This window comes from Amblyomma maculatum, chromosome 10 (assembly GCF_055883805.1).
Source record: "Amblyomma maculatum isolate TAMU_Amacu chromosome 10, ASM5588380v1, whole genome shotgun sequence".
Lineage (NCBI taxonomy): Eukaryota > Metazoa > Arthropoda > Arachnida > Ixodida > Ixodidae > Amblyomma > Amblyomma maculatum.
The window spans coordinates 27,099,444-27,120,871 of record NC_139353.1 but is presented as its reverse complement, the minus strand read 5'-3'; the positions used below and the strand labels follow the sequence as shown (position 1 = coordinate 27,120,871).

At 42.7% G+C, this 21,428-nt stretch overlaps 1 long non-coding RNA gene across 3 annotated transcripts; it reads left to right on the top strand.

Moving 5' to 3' along the window:
- The first annotated feature begins 2,874 nt into the window (after positions 1-2,874).
- Positions 2,875-9,885, top strand: LOC146175954 (uncharacterized). 3 transcript variants are annotated; one of them, XR_014701158.1, is made up of 3 exons: positions 2,875-2,983; positions 8,329-8,515; positions 9,764-9,885. It is a non-coding gene; the product is annotated as an uncharacterized LOC146175954 (long non-coding RNA). The 3 variants fall into 3 exon arrangements; XR_014701157.1 differs by having other exon boundaries at positions 2,907-3,120; XR_014701159.1 differs by lacking the exon at positions 2,875-2,983 and adding an exon at positions 3,158-3,182.
- The last annotated feature ends 11,543 nt before the right edge of the window (positions 9,886-21,428 follow it).

Here is a 21,428-nt window from a genome sequence, read left to right as displayed (position 1 = left end):
CGGTCTTTACTTTTTCCATTCACTTTCAAAACTACCGAAGTATTCTTCAGAATCCGACCACAAACAGAGGTGAACGCATTCATTCCTCAGGTGGTCATGGTATTCCAGACCACAGTGCCAGGCTTCGCCAGATGAACGTGCAACTCGTCAGAGTCAGCCCGCCTAGGGCGGTGTGCTTGACATGTTTTGCTGCTGATAACGTTAATGAACTCTGTAATCTGAGTCGAACCGAGGAGGTGCTGGACGCACGTTCCTGCCACCTAGGCTGTGCCACTGGATGAGCTGTTTATTGCTTTGTCCGGTACACGAATGCAAACTGCAGGCAAAACTGAACCTTTACTCGATGCCATCAAGCGATGAAATTGCTGAGGAATAGGCAAGAACACGCCCAGGTTGTCATAGATCGGAGCGTAGACTCCAAGACTAACAGTTCAGAGATATTTGTACACTCAAAGACAAACATTTCAGAATTGTTTATTTTAGGAGTTTTTTTTTGTTGGAGTTGCAATGGAAAAACAGAAGGCGCTTACTTGGTAGTACGTGGAAATGGGAGATTAACTGATAAATGAAGAGGTGGTGGGCACTCATACGAAAAGAGCGATTGCGCGCAATTTTACGGTATAGAGCCTCACTTTAACCAAGCCGTATGGACATGTCTCCGTGGGGCAGGAGTAGGGTGTTTTACTCCGCGCCCAAGAGTCATGGAAGTTTCGATTCCCATTTCACCCTTGTATCGCAGATGGGAAGCAAGAGTTGGCAACGCTTGCCCGGTCTGTGATACCTTGGCGTCGCAAAACGTGTCGGACATCAGTACAAGTCCATGTCAACTGCAAGTACGGCCTGCCAAAATCACTGCATTGATTATTCGCTCACAACGCCGACCACACTACATTCTTTAACCGGGAGTGACATTGACCTTGTCATATTAAAACAGCCCGAATATTTACCTAAAGAACGGTTTATATATTATTATAATATTAGTGGCTCGTTGTCCTGCGTTTCCGTTTACGACCAATTTCGAATTCTTGCATGAAACCACCTTATAAATTGGCGCGCTGATAAACAGTTTTATGTCGCAACAGGGGAAAGAAGCCAATATTGTATAAAGACATACTCAGCAGTATATCGCAATGGGTATAAATAAGCGCATGCCTTTGATGATAACCAGCTGCTACACGGGGAACGATTTATCGGCGACGTTTCCTGTGCGTCTTATATGCTTATGTTGCGCCACGTTCAAACTAAGAAGGTGAAGCCATTTGGTTGTGATGATTATAGCGACGACAAAAAAGGTACTTGTCTAAAGAAGAGTTTTAAATCGGCAAACAAATCTAGAACAAACTTGATGGTAGCTGTGTGCTCAGAAATCTTATCAGCTCTCCATTTACTCAGGAAATATCTGGCGAAGTTGACGTACGAAAACTATATACGTAGAGCTTAGTATAAACCGTTCTGGTGGTGATAAAAAAATAGCTGGTGCGTTAGCTTTCCTTAATCCTGGAGGGAAGCGAAAGCTTCATGTACTTGACTATGCTCATTGCCAGGCTTGGATTAAACACATAGTGCGTTTTTACAAACATAGACAGGAGACCGGGGGCTTCTATTTATACACGTATCACCCCTCTAGCGCCCTCTACTTCCACATCACACTGACGTCACCTCATGTAACCTTGACCTTGACAGGGGTCAAGGGCGACTTAGTGGCCTTCGTGACTACGCCCCAAAGTCACATGGCGGCCACCCGACCTAACACAGAAGTTTGAGCTCTAACTCTCCCTCAAAGCGAAAACCGTGCATAACCGACGGCTCGAGCTACGTGGCGTAGTGAAGCTTGAGCTTCAAAAACTTCCGCTACCTGATTTCTTTGCTACCGTGATATGCATAAAACTTGCGGGATTTAATCTTGACTGCCCCTCACAAGATTTTGTTATTTGCTCAGCACTCAGATAAGATCCTGTTGTTGTATTGCAAGTACTGCAATTGGTTAGTACCAGCAAGTAGTTCTGTTGCACTCCACCTATAAGAGGTGCGCAGTTGTCGTGACCATAGAGAATGCATTGAGGAACCTTAATGGGCATTAACTCGTTAGTTAATGCCAGCGTTTGCGGATGTCGATTCCAACATAAAGGGTATGCTGTCAAGAGAAAAATATCTCCTGTAAATTTTCAAGCCTTATCCTTTTTTGTTTTACCTGCATGGTGGGTAACAAAATTTTTATTAGATTAGCATCCTACTGCAATATGAATACTATATGCAAAAAATGAGCAGTTGGTTCTTTTTGGAACGCGCAATGTGTTATTATTTGCAAAGTTCATCACACGGCGGAGTATATATTCAATTGACGACCCTATCGGTAAGACAAAATAGGTGTTTTGTTGGCTCTATCAGACGAAAAACAGTTGGCAACCGCGCCGGATATTTTTGGCTGCTAATTGTTTAACAAAAAAAGAAAGCCATATGAGCATCGATAACATTTACAACTGTCGCATCGAGATCAGACCTTACGAGAGAAGTGTTCAATTTCATCCAAAATCGTTACTATTTCAACGGTTTTTGCCGTTTCTAAATCCGAAATAATATCACTATGTCAAAATTGTTGTAGAACACGTAGCCTTTTGGGTCATTACCTGCGCAGACTCCTTGTGTAAGGCCTGCAGTGCCTGATAGACGACCTGTGTTGTCAGTGGCAGGAGATGTGTGGCAAGAGTCATACTTCAGACCTTGAAACAACCGTGGGTTAATGACATTAAGCTTATCATCTATGAGAGCTGTTGGGTTAATGCCCGTCAGACAGCTAAGCGGATATTATGCTTTGAAGACGTTCTCATACGTGTATAAATCTATGGAAGCCGGCTGTGACAAAACGCAATGCAAGTTCACGCGTGTGCTAGGGAAGACTTGAAATAACTGCCGAGGCGTATTTCTTCTTTATGTCCTCGAGGACTTTTCATTAAAATGACGGGCTATACACTGGTGAACATTGGTGCGTTTCTGTTAGTTGCTTTATCGAAACTATCAAACGCTAATGATGAAGACATGTATCAAAGACCCATGCAAATTTCCTTTCCAAATGGGCTTGGAAGGATCAGTTTGGCTAACAAAACAAAGCCCGATAATCATGTAAGTACTGCTTATTTCTACTTCCTCTGTGTTAGATTGTGTACGTCAGTCCAACATTGTTGGTAAGTACCGATGTGAAGTTGATCTACTAATTGCCTTAGAGCAGAGTCTTCGAGGTTTTATTTTTTTCGGATTGGTATTTAAAGCATACAAGATAAAACTGTCTCCAGGACTCAAAATGCCTAACATGCTGCGGTGTTCTGCATGCACTAAATGTGGAACAATGCGTTAGACATAGGATGCACCAATCACATATGCCTGGGCGGGTACAGAAAAGGAAAAAACGTACTCATAAGCAAGTTTTGCACAGGTAGTGAAATAATTACAGGAATTGAATATAATTGCTGAGCAAAGAGCATCGACAGTTGTCACAAATAGCGTTGTTTTAGCACCCAAATGTGCCTTCATTTGTGCATTCCTTGACCGACTGCTCTATTACGGACTACACACCGTAATAGAAGGCTCGAAGGGCCATGAAAACTATGGAACTTCAACATTCTCGCATCAGGCTTGTCGCTGACTGTTTTTGCAATTTTACCTGTGTTCGCGACGACACGTATAGAACTTATTCACGGGACGTCATTGCAGCGTTACTGGCAATCATGGCACGCACAACGCAACATAGGAGAGGGGGAAGAAAGGGAGAGAGAGGACCTACCGCAAATCATGACACGGCGTCAGTGAAATGCGAGCTCTGGTTGGACGGCATATCAAACAGCCTCTCAAGTGTCCGACAAATGAACGGCGCGCAGTCGGCGAGGCCAAGGAAATCGTTGGGTGAAAGTCACTTCCAATTAGAAGTGGCTGCAAGGAAAAATAGTTGTTAACCCTCCTTTAAAAATGCCGTTTCTTTTTTCCCATCTCTGTTATTTATTTTCGTTGCCTAGCGTAAGGCTATTTTCGGGAAAAGTTCTCTTCCAAAACATTTTTTTCCTTGCGTGGTAGAAGCCGGTTCATATAGCTTTAAAAGCCGGCAAAAACATGTGATTTGCGGAAGCTCAACTCCCTTGTATGTGGGTGTGGTCATAAATTTGAACATTATTGGAAGTGTATCAAGTCTTGTGAATAAAATGCATTGCGGCCTAGTCTACACAAGAAATGAAAGTAAGTGGCCTTTCTCATAATGAATAATTTAGGAAGCGATGTTTTGAGAGGGAGAAGGTTAGGCTCGTAGAAAGAAAATAAAGAAAGGAATTTGAAAAACAAAAGATTGAAATTACAGATAATAAAGTATAAATTGGAGTGCGACAATTCTCCTTTTCCTAGGTGTTAGAGCTTAAAAGTAGAAAAGGCCTAGTTTCTTCTAAAAGAGGCTGATAAAAAACTTCGCAATCGCAAATAATTCTGCGTTTATCTATTTTAATCTTTAAGCGCCCTTAAGGAATATATTTCTCACCTATAGGCCGGAGAAAAGCACGTTCGCTCCCAGTATATTGGCGGGACATAGTGTGACACCTTGTAAACACTACGAAAAATCGTGAACAGGTTCTTTATAATCTACGTATACTGCTTGAGGTTTTATAGAACATCGTTCCATTTTTCCTTTTGGAGTGTTCGTGCGCGCATCTGTCGCCACCAGAAAAGTAAATTACCAGTACTGGGCCATGCGTGGTCAAAAATGTAAATACATTAAATACAATTTATATTTGAAGCTTAATCCAAAGTATTATTGCGTTTTATAGCATTGCTTTAGCTTTCAAACGAAATGAATAGACTGACTCAAACCAATCTGGTGGGAGCAGACTTCTCTGCGGGCTTTTGGGCAATCCTGAAGCACTTTGCCTACCTTTTCTCCGCATAAACAACTGGGCGTTTGACAGCAAAAATGGCTCTAGATATGTTGTTTTTTTCTCCTTCATAACGTAGAGCAGTTAACAGGTAATGAATCGAGGATATTGAAGAGCTAGTGGCTGTTGTTATTCGCTCGAAAGGCCAAGACGGCTGCTCCCAATTTCTGACATACAGTGACTGTATCAAAAACAATAAAGTATTTAATCTAAGTTTGTTCTCTAGTGCCCCCTCTGGTTATTGCAAAATACCTACATTTCATGATGAAATCAGTCCGGGTTTACTGGCTCACACGGTATTACAGTGTAATCCGAAAGTCTTGAAAGTGGCGGATGCGCCTCCTTTTCTTCATTATCGACGGAACTCTTGTAAGGAACTATTTGCTGTACTGAATCGCAAATATTGGCTCTAATGATCACCTTCGTCTTCTGATGAAGTATGAAGAAAGCTTGTAAACGGTTGCACTGCTCATTGCTACACGATAAAACTCCATCAAAAAGCCCGAAGAAACTCTTGTTTCCCCAAAGTGATACTTAATTCAAGGGGTGCGGATACTGTTCAACTGCAAATGATTACAACTGGACAAGGGTCACGGGTTCATCGCGATGTTTCCTCTTACGAACTTTGCAAACTTTCACTAGTGGTAGGACACCCTTCTGAGCCCAAGGGGAAAAATATTCCAAAACTTGTAGTTTTTGCTTCAATAAAGGGCCTTTCTTGAAATATTCAGTTAGTTTATTATTACAAGATATTCTATCGACACTAAGGGTTAACCGAATTTCTATCTATATATGTCTTCAGAGCAACATAGAATTCATTTGCAAGCTTTACAATATTCATACAGAAAAAGGCATAAATCATGGCTGTATTGTCGACAGGCCTTGTCAGTTGTTTTAAATGAGCACAACCTAGAAGATAGCAAAAGTATATTATTTAATATACTCGTGATTACAGAACACCAACTAGCCCAACAATTAACTCTCTAGAAGATAGTATCAGAATTAACTTCAGTCTCTGCCATCTTATTCACGTGCACTTAAAATATGATAGGTTGCAAAACTGTATGTGTCCTTCAGCTACCATGGATGGTGTATTAAGCTCATTTAAAGAGTAATAATTTACTCGTGGTTGCTGAGTTCATTGTGCAGTTGTGAAATCGCATCCCTTTCTTATCACTGTGGAAATTTTGCATTGTGCTTACCTAGTGAAATTTGAAATATTAGAGATTTTGTTTTAAATTTTAAAATACCGTGAGTGGTATGACGGTATGATGAGAGCAGTCAGTGCCAAAATGTTTTTAGGGTTCGTCATCAGGAATCGAAGTCCATAGCGCTATTATTAGCCGGTATCTGACGGTCACACTTGTCGAGACAAAAATTGAACTTTAGCAGTGTTACGTGAGTCAGTGAAATCATGTGATCATCAAAGAATGTACGCTTGTACACCAAAATGACCTTTACTTTTTACTGAAATGTTTTCCCAATTAGCATGTGAGAAGACTAAATAAGAAGGCAGTGTGAGATTGAAGTACATGCCTTCTTTTAACAGCGATGCGGTTTAAGCCGAAGGTTGTTCCGTCTATCAAGAACTGCAGAATGTTCTCGCAGTCATGACATCACATCCGGTCATGAACCGTGAATTCACCAGGTGCACGATTACCAAGCTGCCCCCCTCGGCAGTCCGATACAGGCGTCCCTGGCCGCGCCACACAGCATATAGAAGAAGACGCAGTTAAAGCAGGCATCAAATTGGTTTAGAGGAAAGAAAAGACGCTGTATCTGTCACACTTTGCCGACTACAACAAATAGAAATGACGAGACACGAAGTATTGTTAAGGATGACTTAGTCGAACCCGGCAACATGTACACGGTTAGTAAGATAAGTACGGAAGAAGGTTAAGGCTTTTGGCAAAAGTTCCGAAGGGTTGTAATTTCCAGTGTAACGCGATAAATAAAGTGAAATCCTCCAGTGAAATCGATAATACAGCTCTGGCGAGGAACAGATCGTTTACTTTACGAGTAGCATAACTTTGACGGTTAGTTCAACAGGAGCAGGCACTTTCGAGTATTTAGGGCAGATTCTCATTTGCTAATGTGCTACGGGTTTGAATTTCAGAAGATAGTCATTACGCCAGCAACGATTATATTCTATATTACTTAGCAAAAAGAATTTATTACTGTTAGTGGATGGTTGTTATGAAGTTTATTTTAGTGCTCTTTACTAATTATGAAATGCCAGCTGTGCCATTTTAAAAATGTGCAGTGCAGAAAGCCTACGCCCCTTATAATCTGCATTTTAGATTTGAGATATTTGAGGTCGCATTTAGTTAGAAAATTCTGAAAATATTATTTACATCACCTGTTGACAGCTGTCTGTTTGGAAGAATTTATGTTGTTTTATGAAACAAATACAATCAAGATAATTATTTATGTAGGGATAAGTAATTTTCTTATAGGTGAGATGAGTTTGATCTTGATGAAGACAATATTGTTTAGTGCAGAGCGTGAGAGTTTGTTGCAGTTTTGCACCAGGCGTGATCCGCTGTGGAGATAGCCTATGGCACTCGTACCTAGTCCAGGGGAGCTGATCTGTTCGTTCTGGCGCGGGTTTGAAACCCAGTCGCAGGAGGGTGCCGTTTGCTTAAGATAGTGTCAGGCCGTGCGGACGCACTCTGCCGACACTCTCTGATGACAGGTTTTGTCCAAACACTCTGATTGCGCCGTTCATCATAGGAAAAAGATTTTATTTTTAAAAACCATCGATAGGCCTCGTCTTTCACAGCAGACTACTCATATCCTAATTTCATAGCACTTCTTCTGAGATAATAATACTGAGCTTTAGAATAGGGGTGCCTATCGGTTCGGGGGATAGGGTAATATGGGGTGCGAATGCGGATGCACCTAATGAAAGGCGCACTCTTCTGCATTTCGGCACAGCATTTTGCGCATGCGCACTCGCGTCCCGCTATTACGGCATCCCCAAGACAATAGCGTTCCCTAATTCTAAACCTCGCTGACGCTGGGCTAGTACCTTTCAGCACACCCTAAAAAATAAAAAGCGCAGCCAATTTGTTCCGAAGGGAGCCTTGATAGAGAAAGAAGCCAGCTTCTGAAGAATACGCAGTCTTGTTTTTGAATGCGCTGTACAGCATGCAGAGTTCTGGTTTTTGTCTCCCTAAAGCGGAAGTATTCCCAATTTTTTGCAGCTGCAGAACACGAAATAGCCTCTGCAGATTGGCGGACAAAAGTATTGTTTGGGTATCTGAACCTAATGTTTTTTTATGGGACTATCTTTTCCCCATTATTTCTTTCATCAATGCAAGTGCAGGAAATTTAGGGAAATTAATTCTGGAACTTCTTTAGCAGAAACAAAGAGGGACAGAGTTAGGAGACCTAATTTAACATGCCATAATTTCTGTAGAACACAAATGGGCACTACCAATACTGCGCAAGTAGCAATGAATGCCAGCCAGGATTCTGCTGTTTACAACGACGATATCGAGGCCCCAGGTACTGCCAACCAAAAGCTGAGCGCTACGCACATTGCAGTGAGGACCAAGTGAAAGGTGGTTACTACGTGGGCCACTGCCCCTGTTTCATGGGAAAACGTAAGCATGAATATTATTACTTTAATGTTTGTAGCAGCTACTAAATAATGCCATCGCGTGTTCCGGTGCCGCTTGTGCCGCCGCTGGTGCAGATTGCGCGCTAGTGCAGCAAATTAAGGTCTTTGCTGTGCTTTCATTTTAAATGCACCAAATCGGGACGAAACAAGACAGGAGGTGAAAGTACGCAGCGTCCCTTTAGCTCCTGACACGACTATAGGAATAAAGAGTTTTTATCTTAACTACTGCTGAGAAGTGCCCCATGTATGAAAAAATGCTTGATAACAGGATTCAAAGAGCTTTTATTTGGATGAATACAATGTAATTTAGATATCGCTGCTGTGCAGGCTACTCTTTTTTTCGTAAACCAAATGACAGTTAAGTCTTCTGACATGCTCTTATATCCTTACTTTTAAAATGGATGCTGGATCAGTTGAACTTAGCTCTCAAGCTTGCGGCGTGAACGCTTTCACTTGTTTCGACTGAAGTGCACCCTTGTTATTTTGTTCGACATATCTATCCCGTTTTATCGTTCCATCATTAACATACCGCCCAGTTGTGCTAAAGTTCTGTGCCAGGTGGAAATACAGTGGAGATTCTATAAAACACCCAAGTGGGACATTTCTGTTAAGGTCTTGCCGGATTCTTGCTGTCGTCGTTCTTTATGTTATGATGTTTTAAAGCGCGAAGGCAGAAGTTACCGACCTTTCTTCGTAATGAAACAGCGAGCCGCTCACATAGCGGTATAGAGATTTTCTGCATTTCTGGCCCTATGGTTGAATTTGCAGCACTCCCCAAGTATCTTGTCTTACAGGCTACTAGCCTATAGCCCTTCTCAAGAAGACGTGCATGCACCGCTGTGAAGGGTGAACGTGAAAACCAAAAGCCAATATCCTAACAGGTATTTTTCAAGGAGGCTCGTATTATACGCAGACTTATACTTTATGAGCACTGATTCAAAGCAGAGTAAAGCCATCAACCCTTCTACTAGTTTTGAAAAGGTGGATTCGAATGACAGAATGCCTTTCTTGCACTTAGAGAAAGGATCCAACACACCCAACCACCCCAAAACTGATTTTTGTCTTGAAGGTGTAGCAGCGAAGTATGTTCTGGAAATTCATCTGCAATTTGCAAACGTCTCCGTATCATTTAAATAAGAATAGACGAATGTACACTGTTCCCTTGAATCTAGAACTTCTATATTTTATTCCCTCAATGTTCAACAATGTAATATTTGTTCTTTTGCTACAGATACCTGTGAAGATGGCTTTTGTATCCCGTGATCATCAAAAGCTGGTGCTGCATAGCTTCGTTTACCATCACAAAAAGAAAGAAACATTTAACGGTCAAATAAATGGACATACAGCTCACGAGTACTGTCAGCATGCATTGGGGGAATGCGTGTGAATCGCTGGCATACTGGTATCGATTAATCTCTAGCGATACGTACGCTACGTACATAGAGTTGTGAAGGCATGAAAAAACCCCGAACATTTTTAAGAAAAGAAACAATTTTACCGTACTTTTCGGCGGTTAAAAGTGAAACGAACACGAAGACCTCTCAATTCAAAGTTTCGTGAGTGCGTGCGTTCAGCTTAGGGTTATGCTTTGCTTTGAAAAACCACTACAGCCGGCCTCAACGAGGTGTAACGGCCCAATCCTACATTGGGTAGGCAGGAGGCTGTAGTGAAGAGCTGAGAATTAATTCGACTGAATGGAATTCTTAAATTTGCACTGAGATCCCACAGCACAAGGGTACCTTACGTCTTATCTCTATAGCACCCCCCTCTCCCCTTGCGCTATGTAATTTCGGGCCTATGCCATCGCCTGTTAAGACAGCGTCTCTAAAATGTTCTTCCTTAGGGAATGGTGGCTGAAGGCCAACTTTTTAGAGTGAAACATGGTTTTATTTATTGTTCAACAACAAAACGCACAAAAATGTGCGCAGAAATTGTATACAGACTAATTATTGCTTGCTGTTTTTTTTTTTTTTTTTTTTTAAGTTCGGCCGCCTTCTACAGAGCGATTCTTGGAACCGCAGCTGTCAGCAAGCACAATTTGCATGTGATTGAGTGCACTTTTGCTACCTGGTCGTAGGTTTCCTCTTGCGATTACTCTTTTAGCGTACCGCCGACGTTAGCGGCTAATAAATTTTAAATGCTAGAGTTTTGTTGCACGTGCAACACTAACGACAGCTGCACCGTCATCCGCGCAATCCCCCAGACTAGTCCAACAGTTGCTGTATCATACTATACCTATTTGAAATAAACAGCATTGGTACACAAAAAAGCCACTTCTCTAATCGACCTTTCTGCACAGCTGCCAGGTCCAGTTAGGGAAGTGGTGAAAAAATGTGAGAAGACACTTGCTTTGTACGCCTGTATTTGTCGGTAGCTCTTAATAACGTTTACAGCACGCTGTAAGTAGGTTTTCGCTGTCATTGTACTCATAAGAGCCGAATTTCAAGCTCGACGCTGGGCGTTTATTGTGTTTTGTGAGTAAACGAAATAAATATAGCTAAGAGAGAGGGAGAGAGAAAGAGAAAACCTTATTATCCCTTGATGTGGGCGGAAAGCCCGGGCCAGGGACGGGATGACTGCACTAGATATCTTACAATCCAAATGCTGCTTACATTTTTCGCTCTTTCATGAGCTCCGCATATTTAACAGTCTGTTCTTCAACGAGGCATACAAGGTTTTATATCTGAACCAGTCATAATGTTTTAAATATGTTCACAAACATATGCCGGGATTTTTACCTTGCCAGTAAACGTAGAACGCCCTGCGGTAAGGCTTTCCTGACCCAAGTGCAGTGGGTACCTAATGCCAGAACTTTTGTGCTGCTGAATCCTTTGGTTAGGTCGGCGCCCTTATTTCCACAGTAGGTCATGTCAGGTGCAGAGAATGCTGGCTTTTGTAGAAAGAATAGAGCTCTTTGTTTGACATGACTTAAGGTCGTTCATCGGCTTTACGTCATGGGTGTTGTAGACGACAAAAAGGAACTGGTTTGTAGCATTTATTCGCGAATTTAATAAAATAGACGAATAGCTCAGGCAGGCCGGAGCCAAGAAGTATCATGTCGTTTGCTAAATTGCGTGTCGGGCGCATTCAAATGTTGTAAATATTTTTTATGAGTTCACGTTCACGGAGATTTAGGCGTTCACTACATCCACTAACATGAGATGTATAAGGCCAGCGATTTAGACTGTAAAATGCTAGATCGAAATTTGCGCACAAAAGTGGCGTGCCTGTAGAGCTATGCAAGCGCTGGGATTTGTACCTTTGCAACGGGGGCTTCTCTGGACCACAACGCCTAAGTGAACGCGAAGTGAAATTTGACACTCGCGGGCAGATTTCGTAGACATATCATTCAGCAACTCACCTTGTTACTTCATGTGATCCATGTCTATGATATATCTTTATTGACAAAAGGTCGATTAAGTGATCAGATATATGCTCTTATATTTCGTTCCTTGATGATAACTTTCGCCCCTATATTTGTCTCGATGAGTTCGCTGAAACTGCAGTGAATCAGTAAAATTTAATACAGATAGGGGTATAACAGAGGGACTAAAATGCCTAACATACCAGTATTACAATCCTTAATTACATTTGTTGATGTGCTTAAAGAAAGTCAGACGAAGATATCGACTCCGTTGGTTGGTCTTAAACAGCCGTACAATTAAGAAAAAAATTATCTCAATAGAGTTATCTACCTCCATGCTGGCGATGAGCAGCTAACATTTAGAGGAGAGCGGTGCGCAGCGGGACAGAAATTTTCCATTGCACATTTTTAAGAATTTTCGCAGGCACACAAAAACCAATACTACAGCAATATTTCACATCTTTCTGGCCTCCAGCAGAGTAAATTTGAAAAGCTGAGCTGTACTGGATGATTGCAAAATTTTAAGATTTAAAAAATTCAAAATTCAAAAGCTCCGGGGCAAAATGAGACACCCCTTGAAACTAGAGAATGACATCTTATTTGCTACAGGCCTTCACATTTCATCTTCCTGCCTCTTCTGTGGAGTGCATCTTTCGGAACGCCAAAATTCTTTACCGCTTTGCGGCAGCGCAGATAAAAGATCTCTGCTTCTCGACGCTCTCCAGCACTTCTTTTCATACTTTCTTCGCGCCAAACTTACAATTCATTCTGCCAATGTATTTCCGGACCACCTTAAAAAGCAATAACGTTCCCATAAATCTTAAGCACCAGATACAAAGCCATGGTCGTTATTTTAAGCCATGGAGCATACACAATGTCCCGTTTTGCCCTATACATGCGTCTCCTCATATTAAAGTAATTTTATCATGTCAATAGGCGGAAAAATTTTAAATCTTGCATACATAAAGAAGGACAGCCAATTGTAATAACTAAATGCTTACGGGAATCAAGAACGTTCGGAAAGTCAGCTTGCACGGTGCCAAAAAATGGGGCATAAAGAAATCCCCGCATTTTTCAGCACTTTCTTGTTCACCAAAGCGCACATGTGATTTTTTTTGTTCTCTTCAAGGACAACCAATCCCGTCTGTCTTTCAAACTTATACAGTGGACAAGTGACAGCGCATGTCAACTAAATACCAAGCCTTTACGACTCTACCTGTAAACGCTAGAGGTCTCTATGCACTGAAATAACGCGGTTTTCCCGCTGTATCCATACTGATAAATTTATAACCAACTAAAGTCGAAAGAAGGCAAAGGGCGCAATTATGTGAGTAGGGTGCAGTCGCTAGTTAGTGTAGCACTTTTCTCCTTTGTTTACTGTGCTTGTGACAGATAAACTCTCTTTCTTTCTTATGGTTTCTTTCGATGTTAAACTCCATAAACCAGACCAGTCATGATCAAACCGTAGTTATCAAAATTAAATGGAAGATCTCCTAAGATAAAAATAAAACGAAGCTTTAACTAAACCATATTAATAAGCATGCATGTCCTGGAATTTGGATGTCTGACTCGGCACCCAATTCCTCTGAGAAGTTCCATTCCACCAATAAAAGTGCGGCCTAAGAGCTGCAGATCCTGCCAGTAGCTTGCTGGTTTGACTCATGGTCCAAAAGTCCTAGCAGCTAGGATTTGGATGCCAGCAGTGCTGATAGAGTTGAAGTCGTTATTAAGGATCATATTTCAGACATGACACATCAGCTAATTGGCTGAGTGGCGAATTCATAGTGATGTACTCTCAATGTTGAGGGCAACTTTTTGCTATCTGGTACAACGATATTATAACGTAAATTTATTAGCTTTAAGCTCTGTACAAAATACCTCGTCTTGAAAGGGAAGTCAAGGATATACAGACGCTCATCGACGCTATAACTTCTGGTGTGCTGCAAACGAGCTCAGGAAGTTGCTTTGTTTCGCTATGAATTTAGTCAACTCCAGTGACGACATCTGGTAGTACAGCCCCCATTGAATAAACAAAGATAACATCAAAGTGTAAAAGCCCAAGCTGCTTTGCCGGTATACTTCCTTCGACCTTTCTCTGGTGATTGGTATATTACGAGTGTCAAACAAACAGCAGAGAATAAATTAAATGTGTGGGGCTTACAGGAGGTCCGATAAAACGGACATTCTGATATATGTTTCAAGCACTCCGCTTTTTATGGCCTCGGCTTTTTGTCATGTTTCAGAGCAGTTCGCTTTTAATGTGCTTAATAATAAGTGCTGTTCTTTACATAGCGAGGTGATACTATAGTAAAATTTATTCCTTTGCCCCACAAGATTTATATCCACAATACACAGTGAAAGACGTTTCTAGTGTGTTGATTGTATCAGCAAATGATATCTCGGAAGGCGTAAAATTGTGTCGAGTAAGCCCAACAGCTTAGTACTCGAGCGCGCCAGAAAGCTCAAACTTGAATATTTAGTTATTGCTTAAATATTAAGCTAGTATTCGTGATATTCTTACAGGAACGTTTCAATGCCAACCCCAGGCGTCACGCAACCGGAAGTAGAGCCGAAAAAGGGTATAGGAAGGGATTGGCGCGAAATTTGAAAGTACCAAAGAATAAAACTGATAAACAATTAGTAAATTAAGCAACTAGAAGCAACCAGAAGCAATAAAAAGCAACATCCGTGCTTTCACATTACTCCAATACAGATTCTGCAGTGCTCTTTAATTTGTATTAGTACTATCATTCATTCTTGCTAAATGCGGCCATGTACATTTATAACGCCTCCAACGATTCTCCCCCTTACAAGGTCTACGTGATTTGCGCCACCATGGGCAAAACTGTGGTGGCGGTGGGCGGACTATATGCACGCCGCCTTCAAGACCTGTCGAGACACGTCCAACGACAGCGAGACGTCCGTTGGTGACGTTATATACTGCGAATACATGCGAACTCGATCCCTGGAACAACCTCCATCCTAAACAGCATCGCTGTTAAGACCTTTTCAATTAGGGCTTTGTAACGAGTCAGCGCCACACAATCTGGGAGCACTAGGAACACGCAGGAAGATGATGAAGAGAAAGAGCGGAAACGACTGGCTGGGGCCTAGTAGCCGTGACGCGTGGAGAAGATAGCGCTTGGAGAGCGTGGCAGAGAGAACTCGAAGAGAGCGGTCGGCGAAGATTTCTTCGGGATGTGTCTGCTGGAGCCCCGAGTTTCCAGGCTTTGTCCCTAGCCGCAGACGTACGGACCTCCAGATCCGAACTGATCATTATTGTGAGCATCCAGACGCATTAACCTCAACACTTTTTCTGTACCTCCCTGTGTTCTCTGGTATCTCCCGTGGCTTACAGCTGTCGTGACATGGCCACCACCCTGGTGACCGACGCAGGCTGATCGCGTCTCTACCGACGCTGCTCAGCTAGCTGATTTATGTGAACGAGTCGCTCAACAAACGGACCCAGAGCGCAGCACTGAGGCCTGCTGCAGACACCCCCATTGCCCCGGCACCTCGGTTTGGCTGCATCTGGAACCACCGATACCACAGACTCCAAGCCGCATCTCTTCGGCGGACGCACCACCACCATCAACAAGGACACGCAAAATCTAAGTGTACCTTCTTTTTTTTCATTGTAGACTATGTTCTTTCTTTGTTGCGCGTGTTTATTTTCCTTTCTCTCGCTTGTGCGTATTGTAATTTATTTTCAGTGCTAAATTAGATTTTTTTCGTATCACGTGCCGCAGTCTGGTGGGTTAATCTTCCCGTGATACTGTATATAATATTGTACCCGCAGCCCATCACACCTCACAATAATATAGCCGACAAACCCCTCGCGGCAATACGCCACCCCAATTGAATGGTTGTATCCCAGATGTGTCAGACGGTTCGTGGAGTTTAACTTTTCTAGCCCGTATGGTCTCATAAAAAACAAGCAATATCATCTTAGGGGTAAGACGCATTCATGGGCCACCTCGGACGCCACACATATGTATCCTCTCTTACACAGATGGCGCCGGCTTGCGCGTGCTAAATATATCCAGAAAAAAAAAATTGGCAGAGAATATCTTTGTTACACCTATTATAGCAGGGAAGCAAGGACTCTCATATCAATGACCTGGACGAATTGTAGGAAAAGGGTATGGCCAAATATGGAAGTGACGACCGTGTAGTGAAAATCAATCGATATAGGCACGAATCGGCCAGGCCGAAATGTACGGGTGGTAGAGTTCAAAGTTTGCATATGACTGTAACTAAATTTATAGGCCACTATCGTGCCAGACGCGGTGGCTTATCACTGGACACCCATTTTGATGCTAGTTGGCAAAATATAAATTCTTGGAAGCGTTCGGCGAAATTGAGGCTTGTCCAGACTAAATTTGGAGGTGACCATCAAGCTCGCTGTAGTCTAATCAAGCTCGATATGATTTTTGTTCAGATCTGACGGAGGCAAATTGCAGGGCTGGCTAGGCCAAATTTGAGAATAACATCGGCGAGCTTTGGAAATCACTATCCTGTTCTTCGCTGTCGAATCTTGTTAGACTTTTTTTGGTCCAAACCGGCTGAGGTCGAAATTCGGAGAAAAATGTGAACATGAAACAGTGGCAGCCACTGAAGCACCAGAGTATAGGGACCCATACATCTTCCTCTCTGACTTCCGAATAGTGTTTCAAGCAGTCACCTAAAACTACTAGTAGACTACGCTGTGCCACATGAAACGGTCATGCAACCAACATACAATGTTACCGCCTTCACTTATGCTAATCATGGCATCTCCATAAATGGGTTTTCACTTTATGGAATCACCCCTTGTGTCCATCTATTTGAAAGGCACGCAACTGATTGCAAGCTGCGTCTCAAATGTGAAGCCCTTGCAAAAATATAATTGGTTATCGCATATGTTTAAAATCATCCTAACCTATTTTCTCCGGCAATTATTATAATGCACACGCCATTTGTCCAGCTTCCCAGCATAATTGCCACGTGTTCGGTTTATATTTCTCAGCTTCCACGCGGAGGTGGCAGCCATCTGCTGTTGGCATCAGCCATGCGGGCATCTGCGCCCATTTTATATGCCAGTGGTCTTAAGTGTTGAGTGCCTGTGAAAAAAGTACCAAACTAAGCGTTCACAGATGCGTCACTTGAGGCGGTTTCCGCCAGCTTCCTAACAAAACACCTATGATCCGTTTCCCGTTCATTCCGCGGACTCCCACTATTGAAATTTTTTTTTCGGAATAGAATTCCTAAAATTCGAGCATGTAGACCTGAACTCGACTTTCACAGTAACTTCAGGAGCCTCTGTCACACTGACAAAAATAAAGCTTTCCTTTTAGCTACACCTACAAGCCCCGATGCCACTTCGAGCCCCACATTTTATACTGGTCGACACATTTTCGAACGCAGCAAGAGTAATCTTCATTTATGTATTTTTCAGCTTCGTTTCTTGTGCGTCGTAAATGTGCTTCGTTATTAGTTACTGACGTTTTTAATTTAAAAAATGCAAAACATGATATTTCACATTTCCAACGCTACAAAAGGCTACCCACTTCTGAATAATTATCTCCATAGCAACTTGATAATAGACACGGAAAATAGGGAAAGATATGTGGTTTAAAATGAGCGCCGCCATCTTTTGCATTATCTGTGCTATAGATATCGTAAGAACATATTTTGGATAAATTTTAATATCTCAAGTAACACAAAGTGTGCTATGATGTGCAGCACGTGTCCCTGCGGGATGTGCAACACGTGCCCAGAGGGGCCCCGCGTAGTAAGCCCAATTTTGCCGAGATTGGTCCCATTTGTATCCGTGTGGGCAGCCCAGATAGAGCTGCCCGCATTCAGCCCTAATAGCAGACTATGGGCAGCATACCATAATCACTAATAGGCCCAACGTTTGTACAGACAGATCCACCCCCTTGATAAGGTTTTAATTTTCATGTCGGTTAATCTCTCCAATACCCGAATTGTACCGGCGCAGACTTTAAGGAGGTCAGCCTGATTTTGGACTGGCCCACGTGCTGCCCTCATGGGTTGAATCTGAAATTTTCGAGGCTGCTCAAGTTCCAGTAACCATGAAGTGGGAAACAGTGAGAACAATTTTTTTTATCTTGTATTCTATACTCAGCACCATAAAAAATGTGGGCTGGCCCATATTGCCCCCAAAATGTTGGTCTGAATATTTTTTAGGTGTGTGTGTCGAATAATAATGGTTGTTGTTGTTGCGACTATAGAAAAAAGGAATGGAAAATGCACGGGTCTGCTACTGGCAGTGTAGCTGAGCCATCTCCGCCGCCTCGTGCGAACAGAACAGAAAATAGAGAAGAAAGGAAAAAGTAGGCAGAGGCTTAGCAGGTTGCGAAAGCATCCTTAGCAGTAGGCGGCAACGTAATCATGCGCACCGCCGTCTCTCACGGACGGTGCGAGTCGGTCGCCGCTTTATACAGCTGCATAACGTCACAACACCTGTGGCGCTCCTGGCGGAGAGAGCGGGAGTTAGGCCGCCGTTCATGCGCACCACCGTCTCTCACAGACGACGCGAGTTGGTCGCCCAGCTTTAAGGCGTGACGTCATAACACCTGTGGCACTCCTGGCGGAGAGAGCGGGAGTTAGGCCGCCGTTCATGCGCATCGCCGTCTCTCACAGACGGCGCGAGTTAGTCGCCCAGCTTTGAGGCGTGACGTCACACAGCGGTCATGCGAAAGGTCATTTCATGTGCACCGCCGTCGCACCGCAAAGGCTTGAAAGTGAAAGTAGTATTGCTTTCGCAATAAAAGAAGAGGGAGAGAAAGATGCGCGCCGCAACAACAGCCATCGTCCACCACCGAAGTAGTGGCGGGTGCAATAACGGCCTACAACGGATAAAATTCGATGGCTGGCTAACCCCCGCCGCAAGCGGCGTTGACCTACCATCCCAGACCCGTATAGCGCCAGGAATTGCCACCCTTCACCATCTTCCTCCTTGCTGTGGCGGGTGCAAAGGGTGCAGAGGAAGATTTTGAGGTAGTTCAGTACATACTCGTGAAGCAGAACAGTTCTTGCTGAATATTCTCTGCTAATGCTGGATAATTAACGTTGCTGCCAGAATAAAAAAGGCAGTCTTTAGTCATGACATGAATATGCTTATAACGCTTAATCCCTAAAGGGGGCCCTCATGGATGTTAGTGTGGTTGCGGCAGCCCAACTTATTGTGTTCTACTTAGAATGTTTTCCTTCAAACACAGTTTTGTAGAGAAGTAATTTTTATTAGAATAAATAAGGAACTGCAGTATAGCTGGAACATTACATCAGTGCTGAGTGACGTTATAGAGAAGCGAGGTTTCGACTGAGAACTATTTTTACGGCATAAGGGAGGATCGAGATTTTTCAGTCAGAATTTTCAAGTTTCAATGCACAAGCTATAACATTGCACATCTGGTTCCAAGAAATATTATTTTGCGGATTGAGGAAACTGAAAAACAAAGCAGGAGAAATTCATTTGGGCAACCTGGTTTACATCAGCTGTGATACGCGTACGTCAGCGCTTCGGCGTGCAACCAAAATTGTTTAAGCACAATGTTTCTACCTCTATGACAATATAATCACGTAGAAGCTTATAAGAAATGCGTATCTCCCTTCATAGCATTATAGAGGCAACAGATCACTGATACAGCGGTTTCTAGAAAATTAAGCTGAGAAAAGTAAACATAGGCGATGGAAAATAGTGTATATAATAATAATAATAATAACTTTATTTTCACCACCACAAAGTACATGGTGGCAGGATGCCTACAGTAAAAGCTGCCTCTTGGGCAGCTTGACAAGGCCACAGGCACCCAGCCGTTTACTTTGGCAGCAAAAGTAGCACACAATATTTACAAAAACGACAATACATGTAATACAGAAAACTACATAAGCACATGACAAGTATTCGTCACAAAAACAAAAATAAAACCACATACACAATTATTCACATACAAAATAAAATAAAATCACCATGTAGAATTTTTACTTTCATAATGGAGTGTCACTGAGTAGGAAATATTCAAGGAGTGTCACTGAGTAGGAAATATGGAGTTTAACTTTCCAAATCGATTTTCGGTATGACAGTCTTCTCAGTGAACGGCTCTTCTAGGTTTCAGCACAGGAAGGTTTTCAACTTGCACAAACGTCGAACAGCATATACGCTACTTGCTTTTCGCCTGCACTCCACACTATTGAAAAAACCCTGTAGCGTGACCAAACCGGTTTTAACTGGATCACATACATACGGTGTAAATCATATAGCGCTGTGACTCGTCCTGCATAAGATTTAAATGGATAGATAGCTGACCACTATGAGGCTTATAAAGAAATGACCAGTTCTGTACGAAACTCCCACCGGACAGACCATTCCGGTATGCAGGTAAAATGATATAATGGGTTAGAAGGTTAGAATGCCTAAGGGGAGAAGGCGCCCATGATTCTGACTGCTGCCATATTTGAGATGCGCAGTTTCGTTGAAAAGTTAATAAAAAAACTCAGCTAAGCCAGGTTATACGGAACAAAAGCTCGGTTAAACATTGTTTAGCTACCGCAGCTGCAGGGGCAAAGCGACTGAGACCGGGAGTTGACTGTGCTTCCAATGTTTTCGTTTTCACAGCACTTCACAAAAATACGCTAACAACTCCCGAAGATTCAATTTCTTGGTTATTTCATCGAAAGTGGTGCAACGTGAATGCTGGCATATAAAATATACCTTGCGTTTTTCGATTCTTTGCTGAGCTGCAAATTTTTTGAATTGCTCATATTTAACTTTTATTGGGCGAAAGTTTTTTACTAATAAACAAACAACCACTGACATGAATCACTCAAGTTGTTTACGTTAAAACCCTGCGGACGCTATACTGCGATCCGCTGTTGCTTATGCTCTGACGATGAAAAATGCAATCTGCAGCTCAGCCGATGCAAACGATACAAATTAGTCTGGGTAAACATGATTATGAACTTGTTTTGCAGTAAGAGCATAGTTAGTTTTGTCCTGCTGCTATCGTAGTGTCCAGCACTCATTAAACGGCAGTATTACTGCCAGATCTTTCCGTGGCGCGCTCACGTTGGGCAAGGCTGTTTCTCTGGTGCTGCGTTTCTGTGCTGTGTGCCGTAACCTGTGACCTGGTCCTACTAGCCCCGAAGCACATATAAACTTTGATGGAGGTGCCTGGTGAAAGGTAGAATGATGTCGCCATCGATAGTGATGCTCCTATTCTCTTCCAGTGCTTCGCTACCTATTGTAAATTGCTGCTCCTCCCCTAGGCTGTTGAACATTGCCTTTGTCTTCAGTATAACAACTTCGAGGGCCTACCGTTCTGCGTTTCTAGTCTAGGTCACCAACCATTCATTGCAGTTCCTCTCCTGAGTTACTCAGAAAGGCCACGTCATCAGCGAATCGTAGCTTACTGAGGTATTCTCCATCAACCATAATACCTAACTGCTCCCATTCCAACGTTTAGGCTCTTTTTTTGCCGTCTTCCTTGCATAATAAAAGTGCACATGCAGTTTAAAAACAGTACTT